Source organism: Falco peregrinus, chromosome 2 (genome assembly GCF_023634155.1).
Source record: "Falco peregrinus isolate bFalPer1 chromosome 2, bFalPer1.pri, whole genome shotgun sequence".
Classification (NCBI taxonomy): Eukaryota; Metazoa; Chordata; class Aves; order Falconiformes; family Falconidae; genus Falco; species Falco peregrinus.
Genome location: NC_073722.1, coordinates 100,493,994 through 100,511,899, shown reverse-complemented (window position 1 = coordinate 100,511,899; position 17,906 = coordinate 100,493,994). Strand labels below are relative to the sequence as shown.

Here is a 17,906-nt window from a genome sequence, read left to right as displayed (position 1 = left end):
CACGGGTCCCCCTGCCCAGCCCAGCACCCACAACCTGAGGGGACAGAGTCAGGCCCACCCACTCTGCCTTTTCACCAGCATGGGCACTGCCTGATGCCTCCCATTTTCAAGACATGCCTCCCACTTGTGGCACCCTGCAAGACTGCTCAGTACCTGGATCCTTTCAAAAGAATTGTATATCCCAGTGTGGTGGGCTTCCCTGGGGTTGGACAGCACTGTCAAGAATCAGAGAAAGATAAATCCTCAGCATGGCTCAGGGACAGAGAATGCAGAAGGAGGGTGCAGGTTCCCACTAAGCCTGTGCCTGATCCCTCAGTGAATCCCTTTGAACCTCAGTTCAGAGCAGCAGTCCCCCTCTCTTGGGCCTAGGACCTCTAGAGACTCACAGAGAGATCTGTGATGCAGCTACTGAGGGGGTTACATTCCTTTAAGAGTCATATTTCCATCATCTATTGAACATGGTTCAGATGGCCTCATTCCTGAAATGGCACAGGTCTGAAATTCCTGTGAATGGATTGTGGTGACAAGTGAGCATCTCACTGCATCCACAGAGGGTTACCAGCACCTCTCTGGTACACTGATGGCAATAACCTCCACAACCCAGAGAGGACAGTCATCCACAGAGAGACATTCCTGGCTTCTTTTACAACACTCGCTCTGTACTAAGTCTGGGTGCTGATCTGATGTGCAGGAGCAGGCACCAGAGCCTGCAGACACACACTGATTTTGATCTATGACACTGCATGACCCAGGGACAGCAATTACCTGGCACACCTGCTAATTGCATTGCTTCCGTTTTTTCACTGGAGACTGGCACTGCCTGACTGCCTCCTTCCTGAGGCACCTCCACACAGTCTCTTGCTTCATCCCTTTAAAAAGAAAGTGGGTCACTTTAGATAGAAGTAACCATTCCTCATGAGGAACACAGGCTCTTCAGCAGGCAAAATACTTTCATAGCGCTTAGAAACAAAGCCTGGATATTTGAGGGGGCTGCCTTGTCACTACTCTAAACAATGTGTCACTCATGCAGAAAACCTAAGGAGCTAGACACATTCCAGTGGACAGGAAAACCTGACCCAGAGAGCCTAGGAGACTGCATGTCATTTTCTTGTTCAAACTTAGTGCATGTTTGGCAAGCTGCAAGATGATGGCAAATTACTTCCTTCAGAGAGAACAGGAAGACACTTGTAGCCAGCTCAGCTGGGTAAAAAGACCTTTTTAAGAAGCATGTCCCAACATGCCAACTCCATCATACACAGTTCAGGGTAACAGACACACACAGTGGACTGAGTCCCAAGCTCCTGCAGCCGTATTCTGGGCACTTTCATGGTCCCCCAAAACAAGAGGAAAACCAAAACCAAGGTACCAAAACCACAACTAGAAACAGCTAAACCACCTGAGACTGAATGCACAGCCCTCCATTTTAGCTGCCTTCAAGTTAGGTGTCCTGCCTGAAACTGGGTGTCCAGCTCTCACCTTTCCCTGTCCCCAAGGTGTCATGGACAGTCTTCTACTCATCAAGGAGAACAACGGGGATGAACCAGGCTGTGAAGCTGGGGCTGCTCTGATCCTGGCCAGGGCACGCCTACAGCCCCAGCAAAGGCTGACAGGCTCAGTGACCCCAAGCTGCCTGCGCATCCTCCCTGTCTCCCAGGGGCACTCTCCCCTCAGGCGACTGGCAGCAAGGCACAAACACCTCCAGTTCCTGCCAGCTGGGTACCCACAGCTGCCCACAACAGCTCTGGCCAGTAATGGTGTCACCAGGGCCACAGCTGTCCCTGGGACTCAGCTTGAACCACAACCAGCAGCAGAGACTCTGGACCATCTCTGCAGCTCACAGTACTTGCAAGCCATGAAATCGAGCATCAGTGCAGTGAGGCTCTGATTGATCCCTTTCTGCTTGTGTAGGCTACAACTTGTCCATACATGTCTCAAACCTGAACTTCCCAAGTTTTCTGGTTCAGAAAGATATATACCCAACCTGTGCTGCTTTATCCAGGTTTTCCAGGATCTCCTCTAGGCCCTGGAATGACCACAGGGAGAGTCCTCTGTATTGTCCATATGCTTTCCTCTTTGAAGCACTTGAAAGAAAGTATCAAGCGAAATCTCTCACTAATAGGATAGTGATCAGGAGTGCTTAGTCTGTGAGCTCAGTCAGGACAGATGATGCACCCCTGGGATGTCAGATGAGCTCCAGCACATGATCCAGACCAGAAGCTGGAGCCACACCTGCAAGCAAACACCCATGAGAAGTTTGCATCATACGTTGTGATATACACCATCATAACTGAATAGCAGAACCTTTGAGGGGATCATGCCATGATACAGCACACACAGCGATGAAGGTCTGTAGTCTCACACCCACAAGAGATGCATCGCTCACATTTGGGCTTTGAGCTGGCCAAAGTAAAAAGCCATCACGTACCCATGCCGTCTCCCTGCCCATCAGCCCTGGCACCCAGCTGGAAAGCTGGATATCCATTGCCTACAGCCACGCCTGTAGACAAACAGAATAAAGCAGCTCCCAGGAAATATTTTAATAGACTTCTTCAGACCTGAAGAGCAGTGAATGCAGCTCAAACTCAGGATTGGCTCCAAGACACTTGCCTCTCCCTTCCGCTCAGGAGCCCTGTGCGGAAAGTTACCTAGTGCCTGGACAAACAATGCTGAGCCAAAAAAAGCCCTGCACAGAGAGGTTGGGTGAAGGGACTCCCTGGAGCTCCCACCAGCCCTAAACTCTACTCCAACAAGCCCACTGGCTTTGCAGCTGCCACTGCAAGCAGCGCAGGGTGGGACTGGCTGGCAAAGACAGTTTCCCAAGGCAGAGTGCCCCAGAGCACACCACTGAGCCTGGCCCACTATGCTCTGCCACATGCCTTCTGCATTGGCCAAGAAAATGCTAAGTTGAGTTTCACGTGAACAGAATAATAAAACCTAGGTGCACATTCACTCAAGCAACATACCTGTGGGATCACCCTGAGGCTCCCAGACAAGATCTGGCTGAGAAGTAGGGTGGCCATCACCTACAGGGTCTGCTGCAATCAAGCATGTTTCCATTAGAGGTTGTGATCTACTTTTCCACAACCTGCAGTGACTGGAGCGGGGTCACATAATGACATGGGACCCAGATGTGGGTGGGTATTTCCAAAGCTGCAGAGGGGCCTCAGTGACCTTGTGGGAAGATTACTTGGGGGCGGGGGGGAGTGGGATTAAGAGAAAACTGGGACCTAAGAGAAGCATAGTATTACAGGAAGCTTTTTAGGGTAAAAGACAGCTATCACTTTCAGGATGGCTGGCATGCACGGAATCAAATTTACCATGGCTCCTAAGCAACACACCCTGCCATCTCAGCACACGCACAAGGTGGAGCAGAGCGGAGACCCCGCGGCCAGACTTTGTTGTGCTCCCTGCAGGAAGGGGAACTTGACAGTACCATGCAGCTGATAAGATGAGATGTCTGCTGCTGAGCCAACAGCTGTGGTGAAACTCCTCTCTTCAGATGAGAAAACCTCATTGTAATATGAACGCACACCTCCATCCCAAAGTCACCCGCCTCCAAAGTACTACCACATCTCCCTGGGCATGCGATACCAATCTGTAACAATGTGTATGACTGGAGTCACTCAGGCTCCACCTGAGTGTCAAAGAAGTGGACAGGCCTTGGACTGAAATAAGCCCCAAAGGGGGGAATTGTTGTCTAAACTCCTGAATTACCACACTCTGATTTAGAGTTTAACTATAGGTTAAACAAATCTGTGCACAAAGTTTAGGTCAAGCTGACCCACTCTCCAAAGTAGTTACAAATGAAGGGACGTCTCAACGAGGGAGGCAGCCTTAGGAATGACGGGAAGCAAAGAGCAGATAGCAAAAAGAACACCACTGTCTAAGTTATGCAGAAAGAAGCCTTCAAGTGAGGAAAGTTCTGGCTGCAAGAGAATACAAGCTGATCAGGTCTTGAGATCCACTGTCATCAACAGAAAATAAGGTGAAAATTCCCCTTTGACATGAAATTCAACTCCCAAAACAAAACATAGTTCATTGGGCAACCACAGTGGGGATGGGAAATCAGCACGGAGAACAGGAAAGCATCAGCAGGATGGGAAACCATTGAGATGGGAAGTTGTTCGGCATTAAAAGTCAAACCGTCACATGCTGGCTGAAGCAGGTGCTGGCGGAATGATAGCCACGGGGACAGAACCCCTGAACACTGTTTGCCCCAACAAACGCCACACTGGCCAGCTGCCACGGCACATAAAGCAGCACGCTCCTTGTGGTGCTTCTGCCCTTTGGGTAACCCCCAACCAGCTCTGCCGGCCAGCATCTTACCCCATCACCCCCTTCGCTTGCCCCAACAGAGATGTTCCCCTCCAGCTGCCGATGGCATCAGAGGTGCCCGGCATGAGCTTCACCACCCTGACCATGCCACCACCGGTCACTGCTGGTGTGCTGCCCTCTGTCCCGGGGCTGCTGATCACCATTCGGCCTTCCCACCTCCCCACTGTCACCCCCCAGCCCGCCCAGGCAACCTGGCAGGGGGTGCAGGGGCCCCTGGGGGACTTGGGGCAGGTTGTGCAGCTGCCACACGTGCTGCAGCTCCCCGGCAGTGTGCAGCTGCCCCCTCTGCCTGCTCCTTGTCCCCCTGCCTATGGCCAAGTATCCCATACTTGGATGGCTCCTCAAGATGTTAAGAGATATATTCCTCGTGATTCTGCTCCCCGTGCAAGATAAAGCCCAGTTTGCCTTTGCCTGGAGTGGGACTCTACATTTTCAAATAGTTTTCCACAAGGATATAAACATTGCCCCACTATCGCTTACATTGCTCTGGCCACAGTCTTAGCACAGATCACCATTCCACCTGGCACCACAGTGTATCGATACGTTGATCGAATCCTCAGCGAGGCAGAAGGGCCAGAAAGCATTACAGATGCAATGAAGACCATTTGGGCAACACTAAACAATTTGGGACTGGAAGTCCCAGAATCAAAGTGCCAAGGGCCAGCACAGTAAGTTAAATTCCAAAGAGTCTGGTGGGTTACAGGAGCTGCCTCTGTTCCACCAGACACACTGGAAAAAGAAAGAATCTGGGCAGAATCCACCCAGTATGCTGGAACTACAACAAGTCCTAGGGACTTTGAATTACTGGCATAACCATATTCCTGCGTTTTCTGTCATTGCTTGTCCCTGGTAGAATTTGTTAAAAAAAGGGAAAATCGTGGCAGTGGACATCTCATCAGCTCTGTGGTACTGTCAAGTTCCCCTTCCTGCAGGGAGCACAACAGAGCCTGGCCACGGGGTCTCCACTCCGCTCCAGCCTCCGTTATTCCTGTCAGCAGGTGCTGAGGTTGCAGGCTGCATTGCTTAGGGAGCCGTGGCAACAGATTTAGGATGGTGAATGCCAGCCATCCTGAAATCGACAGCTGTCTTTTACCCTAAAAAGCTTCCTGTAATACTATGCTTCTTTTAGGTCCCAGTTTTTTCTAATTGCCCCCATCCCAAAGTGATTTCCCCACAGGGTCCCTAAGTAAGGCAGTTGCAGAGTGGCTCTCTCAGACCCCCTGCCAGCCCTGCCCTATAGGCCAGGCTCCCTCCCTCTCCACTGCATTTGCAAAGGGAATGGCTGGCTCACCCTTTGCTGCCCAAGCAGCCAGCCCTCACCTTTAGCTGCTGTCATTCCCAGGGGCGCAGGCTTTCTCCCAGCACCCTCACACCTTCTCCCTGCAACACTGCAAGAGAAGCGTTTGCCAGGCACATGGGTGCTGTCACTGCCCTGCACAGCTGGGCACCCCCAGACTGGCACTGCCTGACTGCCTCCTTCATGAAGCACCTCCATCTCCACAGTCTCATGGCCCATGCCTTCAGAAGGAAAACAGGTCATATTAATTAGAAGTAACTGTTCCTCACAAGGAACATAGTCTCTTCAAGAGCCAAAATACTTTAATAGCACTTAGAAACAAAGCCTGGGCATTTGGGGGGCCTCCTCGTCACTACCCCAAACAACGTCATTCGTGGAGAAAAACTGAAGAGCTAGACTCCAGTGGACAGCAGAACCTGGCCTGCTGAGAGCTTAGGAGAGTGCATGTCATGTTCTTTATCACACTTGCTGCATGTTTGGCAAGCTGCAAGATGATGGTAAATTACTTCCTTCAGAGAAGACAGCAAGACGCTGTTGCCACCTCAGCTTTTTTGGTTTTTTTTCTGGTCAGCCAAGCAAAGAACCTGAGGGTGTTTCTCCGTGCGCAGAAGCACAGCTGCAGACACAATTCCTTCTTCATGCAGGCAGGAGGAGCGAACTTCATCCATTTGGGTCCCTTTGAGAACACCAAGCACCCAGATTGTGCTGAAGATGCTTTTTACATAGGGAACCCTCGGAAAGAATCAGCCAAGTGCAGTTGTATTCCCTTGGAAAGTGCCCTAGCACTGTCCTGCCTCTCAGATGACGTAAGATAATTAAAATACAGGAACTTATTAGTAAGCATGGGCTGATTCCTGACCCACCATGATTTGAACAGCAGCCCACAAATCCCTCAACTTTTTTTGTTCTGCCTGCACTTATGACAGTTAGATTGCTCTATGTTGTGGGGAAAGCAGGTGACAGCTTGCCCCTTTGATGGGCAGGGTCGCATTTCAAAGGACTACTACAAGCCCAGAAGAGCAGAGCACAGTACGGCTTACAAATCAAGTAAATATTGCATCACAAACCATAATGCACGTGTCTATCTGAAAAACTGGAGTTGATGTAGGCACATGGGAGGTGGGTCTGTTGCTCAAAACCCAGCAAATCCTGTTTAGAAAAGTTCATATACTGAAACGATAAGACAACATACTTTTGAATTTGTCTCTAAATCCCCGCATAGATGTAATTCCTTCACTGCCATCTGAAATCATACAGCTTGAGGCACTTTTCGTGTAAAACCAAGAAAGCTCAACTCAGAAGGCAAAGAACCTTCTTAAGGGAACAGATCATTTGTAACTACTAGACACCTTCCTTCTCATTTAAACATAACAGCATAGTTAAAAGCAGTTTTTAAATTCCATATGGAGAGATTAAAAGTTTGTGCTTAAAAGAGAATGTCCTGTAGTCCTCAAAGTAATCAATTTCTGTCCACTTCTCTGCCAAACTTACCCTAGTGTTTCGTATTTTTCATGCTGCAGCCCAGAAAGCCAGTACCCACAGCTGCACAAGGACTTCCACTGCTCAAAGCAGTGGCCAAAGCATTGAGAAGCCCGGGCTCAGTCTTGGCAGTACAGGAGTGATTCACCTCAAATGCACTACACAGTCTGCATCTGGGGGTATCACAGAACTATAGTTAATCACTGCTTTTCCTCCCAGTAAAAATGAAAAGAGAAAAAAAGAAACCCTCCTTGCTTCCACAGCTCTTCTTTCCAGGTTTATGGAAGAGACAACCTATTTCACCCAGCATACAAGCCACTTTTTGAACAATTTTCAGACCTGTCCCAAAAACCACAGATCGTACACAACAATCAGTCCAAAAAAAGACCAGAGGTCTCTGCACTACTGGACACAGGCAGAAACACTTGTATGTACTGCACACCTTTGTAAAAGCAAAAGGCATTACACCAGCATACCAGATCCTTGCCCAAACCACTTTTCAAACCACTTGTTTGTTAACACACTCACTATACTTCAATCCTTCCACCCATGACAACATCTTCTCAGGGGGCAGGCTTGCCTGCTCTTGATCAGAGAATCAGTCAGCAGAGTTCATATTGAACCAAGCTAAAAACTGGGTCCAACCTCTACATTCACAGTTGGGATACACAGCTCCTATCACAGCGCTCACACGGTAGTCCCACCTGAGGTACATACCTGAAGTTGCATTTCCCACAGGTCAAACAGTCCTCTTCAGAGTTCTCTTAAAACTGTGGGCTTGTGGTCAGCGAAAGAAGAGAGTTCCTTGCCTCTTGTGCAGTCAGGGCATGTTCCCCTGCTAAAAGCAGCATGCTCAGGCCTCCCATTTGTGTACAATCTGTTAAAAGGGCAAACCCAAGTCTTAAGGTTATTAATTTGCTTTTTTAAAGATCCTACCATTTGCAGCATTCAGCCCCCAGAAGACTACTTCTGACATAGCAATTTCTCCAAGCAACCTGCCACAAAAGGCAGTTCAACAGAATCACCAACAGCCAGGTCTGTACCCTCGGGGAGAGACTTTCAAAGCTCTTTGGAGGATTGCATTGGATCTGTGTGCTTTAGACCCCATTGTGTGGATGTACTCTTTTACTGGCAAAGGTTTTACATGTGTGGATAGGTTTAAAAAAACTGCTGTAATGATCTTTTTCATAGACACAACAATTCTCTCATACCACATGTTGAGAACTCAATGGATGCTCCTACCAAGGCAGTGTTTCCCTTCTGTAGCCACTGAACGAGCAAAAGGATGGATCAAAACAACATCATCTGAAGCAAGATTTCTGTCTTCCTTCAGCTGTAATTTACAGCTGCAATTTACAGCTGCATTTAATGGTGAAGAGTGTCAGCCTGACAGCTCTGAAGCATGAAGCACTTGATCCTCTGTGCTAGAACGACACAGGCACTGGCCATGCAAGCTGCCTGCATACTCGCTGCCCTGCCAAAGCAACAGGTAAGCGAGGAAAGTACAACGGAGACAGAAATGTTCTTTCTCCACATATTTGATGCTGGCAGCTTCTTGCCTCCAGCCTGCCTGCACCCTCAGGAGCTTGTGAAATGATAACAAGAAATGAAAGTTCCTGAAAATACTTTGCCTGACACACCGCAGCGTAGCACTTCCCTATGCCCACACCACACTTCTGGCTCCCAGCTGCTCTCCTGTGCTTCCCTTTAGTTACCTGGGGAGCATCTTCCCTCTGCAGATTAGGCCAGCTGAAGAACACCCAACTCATGGCTCTAACATTCTTCCCCCTTCTTTTCAACATCTTCTTGGTGGACTCAGCTTTCTGCCCTCCAAATTAGGAGCTTATCATAACAGGACAAGGATAGCACTGTGTTTTTTTCCTGTAAGCCAATAAATACTTAAAATTCTTTATTTTAATATAAAAATTAAGAGGAAAGGAAAAAAATGGTAGCTAAGTGGAAGTTTCATTTGGTGCTTAAAAGATCCAAATACTTATGCTGCAGCCGAGAGCTGGCCCTTAGATGGCTGATCAGGATAAAGCCCCAAATCCTGCCACTAAGGTTTCAAATTACAAATTAACTTCATCTAAGGGAAGGCAAAATGGATAAACACAAACATCGCCATATGTTTATTGGACCTTCTCAGCACAATGGCCCTCTTATGGTACCAACATCTTATCGGTATGAAGAATTACAAATTTGAAGTGCTATTTATAAGCAATGTACCCTTAAATCAACACTAGTGACAAAATAGCCAAGAACTTGACTTGCAGACTGGCAGATGATTTGTGACTTTCTCAACAGCTTCTACTACTGACGAAGCTTACAACCACCTCACCATCTGGGAACCACATACTTTGCTAGTGTTGGTCTGGTTGGAAACTCAGCAGGCTAGCGTGTTCATTCAGAGCCAGAAGGAATGTCATTACAGCAATTCTCATGCCACTAAACTGGTAGCAAGGTATACAAGTCTTTTAATCCCTTTTTATTCTTTTACAACTGCTACATAAAACCACTCTCCAGCTCACCATCCCTGAAGACGGGAAAGTCCCATTTGCCACACACTTTTCACAAACTACACAGGATATGACAGTGTATTTGAAAATACATCAGAATGCATCAAAACAGATACAAACCCCAAAATAAAAGGTGGTAGTGGGAAGTTATTTTCAACCTTGTCTGTTAGATTCTTAAGCTGCCGGTAATTAACATTAATGTCTCTGTATTTCAAGGTCATGATGGCAACAGTTCCACTACTTCTGGATATCAGCGAGAGGTTCTCTGTCTTACACCAGTTCAGGGGCTCTACCTATACTTCTTCATGGATTATTGTTTTTTTTAAATGCTTATCAGGGTAGAATCCACCCCTCACAGAGCAGACTTTAAGTGAAATTACATTATGTTTCGCTTGATTTAAATACATAAAGTTAGCTCCACTGCTACATTCAACCACAACAACATTAATACCTCCAGTTTCATAGACACCTGTAATTTATTTTTGTAAGGAGCAAATAACTAAACATGGAACAACACTCTAGGAAAGAACAAAAGAATGCACACAACCAGCATTTCCCTATTTGGACCAAAAAATAAAAATCTCTAACAGCAGATAAGCCTGAATTAAAAATCAATCACATCTGGATCCCAAACAGGGGATGGGTTACCTTATGCCACAGACCTGGACTTGACTCTTCAAGGAAATCACGCACTAAGGAAAATCTGAGGTGGTTCTGCCAAAGTTTAACTAGAGTTATGAGGTTACAAGTTCCTCTAGGAGGCCACAAATCCATTAGTACTCTTCCTGTAGTATGAGTCAGGAATGGCCATTCCTCCTGGCACAAAATAATCAGTTTTCATTTCTGCAAAGCCTGTGCCAGGGGAATCTTTTCCCCAATTCTCTAAAGCCTCAGCAAGGGGCACCACCACCCCCCTTCCAATGCTGAGCATATTTTCCATTCTTATCAAATTTCTTAACTTCCTTACCAGTATGTAATTTTTTTTAATTTAAACACAAGAGCACTTTCAGATCTGTGTCTGGAATTACCTGTGTCCAAGTCTCATCAGATGATCTCACCTACTTGCCGGCAGCAGAACGCTGGTAACGGGTATGTCCAGAAGAGATTCCTGACTCCTTCCTCTTGTGTCCCGGTGTTAAAGACAAAATTCACACACGACATGGGTACCACTAGGCTTGCTGTAATCACAACTCAGAGCTGAGCCACCACCCCACTGAGTGGCAGAGAACCAAGGGATACAGCACAGCTTATATACACTTACCACATCATTAGTCAACATCTGAAGTTCTTAGGAGTTTCCTTTGGTCTTGTCGGTTCTGCAGATCCATCACCTAACTCTGTCCCAGTTGATTCATCTGTTTGGTTCCAGGCTCTGCCTCGGTTCCAGGCTCCTCCTTGGATCGTGATCTTCTTTCTGCCAGTTTTAACTCGCACATTCCTTCAAGCACACTTAAGTCTTTGTGAATAGCAATTCCTATTCACAAATACTGTTTTTTCTAGAAACACCTGCGTTTCTCCAAGCATCTGTGTACACAAATTCATCATCTGTTGTTTCTCTGTTCTCCCACTGATTAACTGGACTGGGTGTTAAACCAGCCTTGGATTAGGGCTACACTAGGGACAAGGCCTGGTTCTGCCACTTAGCTGCTTCAGCACTTTAAATTTCTTAATTCAAAACACATTTTCTTTAACAAGCAATAACAGAACAATGGAGAACAGTTAACAATAGTTTGGTCACTGCTGATGACGATTGTAATTTCTGGTGTAGATTGCTATATGTCATATTTATGAAACTAGGATTTGCCGGAAGAAACATGTTCTGTTTCATGCCCACAAATGAGCTCCCTCAGATGAGCATCCACGTTTTAACAAGCCTTTACATCAAAGGCTGTAAATGAGCATCAGTCTGCACAACCAGCTTGGAATCTTCTGTTGTTCTAGGCCCATATTTTTGTCCCATTCAATACCTTGTCTGTGTGATTTGCCTTTTTGTCTGTCCTGTGATCTCCTGCTAAATACTTCATAGGCTTCAGTCTTCTGATACTGCTCCAGCTCCGGCATCTAATGCTCCTTATCTCTTACCTGCTCCACCAAGGTACTGCTGAAAAAAAAGAAGTCCAAGAGTATCAGGGAGTTGCCTCCCCTTCAGGCGGAAGGGAAGAAAAACAACTTGCCAGATGAAGCGCTGATCCATTTCACCTATGAAAACAGGAAAGGAGTGAAGAAACAATTAGAATATACTCGAGATGCAAAGACACAGGATTTCTGGATAATATTACTGTATTCTGGTGTGTGTGTTCCCTTTTTTAAAAACTTCAAATCACTATTCTGTTAACTCTTTTTTTGTTAGACCTAGAAGTAGCCTGCTACTAAGCTACTCAACTGAACTGAGTACAACCTACGCAGGGACTTCAGAATTGCCTTTCTGTGCCAGGATTAAATGCTGCCAAGCAGGAATGCCTGAACAGATCAAGCTTTAACTTTCACATATGTAACAGCGGGGTTCCAATACACCCTTGTTTTCGTGCCCCACAGACAAAAAAGCACTACCATTCTACAACCACATGCTTCGCCCGTCTGACAGGCGAATGAAACATCATGGCTATTAGAATAGAGTAGCACAAAGGTAAAAGCCTATGTGATACCAATTTAAGCTATCTACATTTAGGTTAAAAGAAAACTTCAGGCTAGAAAAAAAAAATAAATTTCACATGTGCATAACAGAATGAGCTTAACTGGAGAATACTTTAGGGGAACCGATGAGCTGAAAACCATTTAAGGAGTGGTCACAACACTTGCTAAATGGATCCTTTGAAGAAAAATTTGTTTTCCCAAGTTTGTCCCCCAATGAGTTTAAAATTCAATGGAAGTTAAGTATTCAGAGTAAACATTAGCCACTGGGTATGCCTCTTATTTTTATTACATCATCACAACAATACATGTAAATAGTTACAAATTTCATGCATTTGCAAACCATTTTGACCCTGCTGAGGACACAGTTAACATTCTGGATTGGGGTGCAAATTTAGTGATGCTGGGTTTGCATTTCTTTTGGACAGTGTATTCTTCCAGAAGACATTAATTCTTCTCTTCTATCTCCAGCAAGGTGCTGCTGAAAGAGTACAGTAACAGACTCAAAAACAGCAGAAGGTTTTCCTCAGCTTGTGTCTTGGATGGATTGTTTTGAACCACTAAGAAAGAGTTCTACTGTACTACCTGTAAAGTAATGTCCTAGGTTTTCTAGCACAGATCTGTACAGTTCTTTAAATATTTCCCCATGCAAGGGAACAACAAGAAGAATGATTTTTAAGGTGTTTGCTCTATGACTACAGTAATGGGTCTTTTTCTAGGGGAGACTTGCTAATTGGTCAGCTCAACCAGTCCTTATTTCAGTCAATTCCAGTCAGCTCAACGGTCCTTATGCTCACCAAACACAAGAAGTAGCAGAACTGAAGGGCTGGAACAGGGGAAGTGTGAGACTTTCTCTTCAACTGTTGTATCGGACAACTAGTTTGCTGTTGCTGGAGCTCAGACACACTTTTCCCCTGGATTACGGGACACTAACCCACACACGATAGTACACTATGACTCCACTTCTTGCTTCAGGAGAATGACTTCATAGTTGTTAGCTAACCAAAACCAAGCTTACTCAGCTTCAACAAGAATGCTGGGCTGTTGTATTAGAGATGGGGGTTCCCAAGCAGCAGTGGCCTTCAGTGCCACAGTCAAAAACGGCAGGAGAAACTGAAGGGAAGGAAGTACTCAGCAGCCTTTCCCTGACCTGCTACATGCTTGAGACTCACCATTTTACTCAAAAAAGGACAAATTCCCTGAGAATTTAAAAAACAGCATGCAGAATAGAGATTTGAACTCAATCTTCTTCTTCCTAGGTTAAAAAAAAATAATATCTGTCTCGGACATAAGAATATGTTAAGGGCAAGGGGCAGAGGGGCAGAAGGCCTTACTCTTCCCCTCCTCTCCCAGGAGACAGCAACATCATTCTCACTACAGATGTGTAACCAAATCAACTGCTTTACCCTGACACACATTTTCCATTATGGTTAAGACGCTATGCCTATGCACAATTTTATAATATCTCTGTATAAGTTACATCCTACAAGCTTAGTGAAAAGTGACAAAAGGAACCCTTGTTTTTTGCATCATCCCACTTTTCATCCAGCCATCATAAAAGTTTTTAAGCATTCTGTCCTTGAAATATTTTCAAAAGCTTAAATGTCCTGATAAATCCATGTGATAGCATCAAGTTGCACTGTGACTTAACTACTGCTTTGCTGTAATAATCTCCCATTGGCAATGAGGTGCAGATGGCCCATTAGCAGTTACAAAGTGCTCTCCAGAAGGAGTTAAAGGAGAAGACCCAACACTGCCTGGGTCTTCATTCACCTATCAGACCCTGCAGAAGGCCACAGCAGTCCCAATTAGAAGGCATCACATTATGACTGAAAGGTGGGAAAAACCCTTTTCCTTATGTAATGTGTGTAGAAAATAGAATATGTGACTCTCACTGTCCTGTCCACCATACAGCTATCAGCTTGCTTTCTAGGGCTAGCAATGCTTTAAAACACTGTCTAAAAGTTTATTCATGTTAACCATCTCCTCCTTCAGTAACCTGTTCTTTCAGGTCTGCTTGTCTTAAGAATAAGACACCAGATGTTTATATACATTGATGAGTTTGTAAAATAAACAGATCTCCAAAATCCTTGCAGGAGCTCCGACATCCTGCTGAGTTCTCCCTCAGCCACAGTGAATAAATGCCTGCCCCATCCTTCTGAGGACTTTGGCCTTGGGAACTGGTGGGTCTCAGCTGTGTCAGAGTTAGGTACAACAGTTACACCCAGATGAATCACATAAACCCTGGGAGGTTACACTAGAGCAATCCCACCTGTTCTGCATATATTCTGGCACTGTCTAGAGGATACAGTTCTCCTCGGGTCACACCTGGATGAGATGCTACAGCCCTACCAGGGTTCTTTATTTGAACTCTGGAGGACCCGCATCCCTTAATTTGAAATATATTCCTAACCACAGCTTTAATCAAAAGCCTATGTTAACTTCCTCACTAAAAAACAATATTCCCATTTAATAGTAGTCATAATCCAACAATGAAAAGAGAGTTTAATGGTACCCACTTCTCCTCAGGAGGCAGTTTACTACATTCATTGCCTGGCATACCGGTGATGTCTGGGAAAGGGACTTCACGCCTCTTTGCTCAAAGCTGCTCCCTGCGCTCATCCATGAATCACGTATACCCTGTGAGGGGGGACTGGGGGGGCACGGGTGTCCCTAAGGGTTTTCTTCTTCTTTCTCCCTTTGGCCCAGCCTCCTCGTTTACTTATTTTCTGCTGCAAAATGAAAATTGAAGAAAATTCAGATTGAAGGAAATGGATTACCACCTCTGGAAGGAATAAATACTCATGTCTCAAACACCTGCATCAGGAACAAGTTGCTGCAATACATCTTCTTACGGATGAAAGTTTCAAACCTTACTGTAGAGCAATCCTGACTTTTCTTTAAGAAAAGCCAAAGAAGTTTCATTGTGAAAAGTTGTTTGTAGTATCTCCTGGTCCGCAGGGACAGTAAGATAGCATTTGCATCAACTACTGACTGCAAAACCATGAGGACAGATAACCCATGAAATTATCATCCTAGCTAATGCAACTGCAAATTATTTTTTTGTATTTGTTAGTCGTTTAACTTATTCTTACCCTCACATACCCTTCCCCTGGGTCTTTTGCCCCAGTATCATGTTTGGAGAGATTCTGTGTGTTAGTTAATAATTGTTAACTAGTTATTTTGCCCCTTCCAAATCTTTCACTTTTGTGCATTATGTGCCCAAAATGTGGGTGAGTGGACAGGACAGAGGCTTTTCTATTCTAATTTACTTTATAGGCTTTCTTTCCAACCAATCACCATCAACAGAGAGAGGAACAAACTCCAAAGCAGGGAACATCCTGAGATTTGCCTGTGGCACACTGTGAGCTCACAGGAGTAACGTAATTACCACTCATCCCCTTGGCTCCATGCTACTATTATAGCAATCTCTGGACAATGCTGTTTTCTTATGGTACATGCAATAGTTCCAGTACTTCTAATCTCTCCCCAGATCAACACGTCCCTGACATCAAGTTAGTTTCAGTTTCCCTTCTGGCATGTGACTACTACTTTAATTAAACAAGGACCTCACAGATGAAGACAAACTACAAGGAAGAATGTCAAATGCATCTATCCAAAAAAACCACCAAGCCACTTTCTTGTCAAACTTCAGTTCCTTCATGTTTTAGTCACCAAGAATCAGTGCGGGACGGCACACAATGTATAGTCTAAAGCAGTAAGCATAATGCATTCAAAGACACCATGTACTCCCAGAGGAGTACAATGTTACTTTCCTGACTCACAAGAGAGAAAATTAATTGTGGCAGCTGAACATCCAACCCTCAGAAAGAGACGGAATGCAGCCACCAGCCTGTGGATGGGGCTGGCTGAGCTGGAGGGACGCGTGCTGTTCTCTGTACATGAGGACTGCCAGCTTTCCCTAACCAGCTGTGTGCAGTTGTGCAACACAGGAGAAAAACAGAGAGAATCAAAAGATGACAGTGGTAAATGGATGACAATTGGTGATCCTATAAAAAAAAAAATCTGAGTAGGTACGGCATGCTACAAGGACAAAACTCCATGCTTTTGGTTCCTTGAGAACTCACTGTTACTTCATCTCACTGCCTCCTCAGGCTTCTGCTCAGTGTTTCCAGCAGTATCAGAGGACTCATTCTGCAGCTGCCAAACCAGGGACAAATCCTCCGCCCAATGTGGTTTCTTCACTGACTGTGAAGTTCCACGACCGAAAAAAAACCCCCTTTTATCATTGATACTCTGCCTGGTAGCCATCCTGAAAGCAGAAACTGTGCTTCACCCTAAGAAAGCTCTCTGTAATACTACGCTTCTACGAGGCGCCGCTTTTCTGTAACCCGCCCCCCGTGCCCGGCCAACCCCCCCCTGCCGCGGGGCTCCGCAGGCGCCGCTCCCTGCCCGCACCGGGGCTACCGGCACCCGCGCCAAGGCAGCGCCCGGCGCACCTGGCCCGGCTGAGCCGTCACGGCAGAGCCGGGGGCGGCTGTGGGCCCGGCTGCAGGGGAGGGGCTGGGGCGCGGAGCTACTGCGCGGGGCGAGCAGGGCCAGGGCAGGTTCAGGGGGGCTCTGGGGAGGCGATCGGCGACCGCCCCCCGGCCCCGATTCTCGTGTCCCCCCCCGTGCCTCGCCCCCCCGCAAGGCCCGCTCGCCCCCGCCCCCCCCCCGCCGGGCTCACTCCCCGCAGCAAAGTGCCCCCCGCGCCGCTCCGGCCCGCAGCGCCGCCAGCCCCCAGCACGGCCCGGGGAGCGCGGCCGCAGACGAGTGCCGGCAGCCGGCACCGCCCGGCGCAGCGCAGCCCCGCGCCCCCCAGCGCGGCTCCGGCCCCACCGGCAACGCTCCCCGCCCCGGCCCAGGACCCGCTGCCCTCCCAGCGCTCTCCCCCGCGCCCGCCGCTCGCCACCCCGGCCCCCGCTCACCTGCCCCGGCGCGGCCGCGGCCCGGCAGCGCTCAGCGGCCGCTCCGCTCCCCGCCCCGGCCCCGCCGCCGGCAGCCGCCCCGCTACAGGGAGGGGCCGCCGCCGGCCCCGCTGCCCGCCTCGCAGTCCCCCCGCCCCGGCCCTCAGCCGGAGCCAAGCGGGGAAAGGGGCCCTGGCCCGACCCCTCCCCCGGGTTCCCTCGCAGCCCCTCGCCCGGCGCCAAGGGGGCGCGGACGCAGCCGGAGGGACAGCGGGGGGGTTACTCGGGGCACGGGGAGCGAGGCCCGTGAGCGAACCTGCTGCGGGGCTGGGGACCCCCGCATTCACCCATCCCCGAGACGCCTCAGCCATAGGCCCCGAGCAGAGAAGAGTGATAGCCCCGGACGGCCAATCAGAGAGAGGATCTCCTCAGGGGAGGACGGGCCCTGTGCCAGGGCGGAGTGACAGCCCCGGATAGCCAATCAGAGAGAGCAAACCCTCAGGGGAGGACGGGCACTACGCCAAGGGCGGAGTGACAGCCCCTGATGACCAATCAGAGAGAGCATCCCCTCAAGAGAGGGCGGGCAGTACGCCAGGAAATTCACTGCTGGCCTCAGTGGGATGTCCTGCTGCCGCCGTTCAAGCTGAGGTCCACGTTTCCCACCGCCAGCTTCAGCAGCACCTGAGCATCCTCCTCCTCCTGCTGCACTGCCCGGCTCCCCCAGACCCCCTTTGGGGC

General features: G+C 47.9%; 1 protein-coding gene across 25 annotated transcripts in view; it reads right to left on the bottom strand.

Moving 5' to 3' along the window:
* Nucleotides 1-17,535, bottom strand: part of LOC101912972 (coiled-coil domain-containing protein 183-like) — a 32,929-nt gene extending 15,394 nt beyond the window's left edge. For 9 of the 25 annotated variants that reach the window (XM_055794242.1, XM_055794247.1, XM_055794221.1 and 6 more), the window contains exons 1-3: nucleotides 7,829-16,933; nucleotides 766-869; nucleotides 154-215 (exon numbers count right to left, since the gene is read on the bottom strand). The gene's annotated coding sequence lies outside the window, so the exon portion shown is untranslated. Of the gene's footprint in view, nucleotides 1-153; nucleotides 216-765; nucleotides 870-7,828; nucleotides 16,935-17,189 lie in introns of those variants that run through there. The other 16 variants (XM_055794232.1, XM_055794228.1, XM_055794230.1 and 13 more) reach the window with 15 other exon arrangements.
* Between the last annotated feature and the right edge of the window lie 371 nt (nucleotides 17,536-17,906).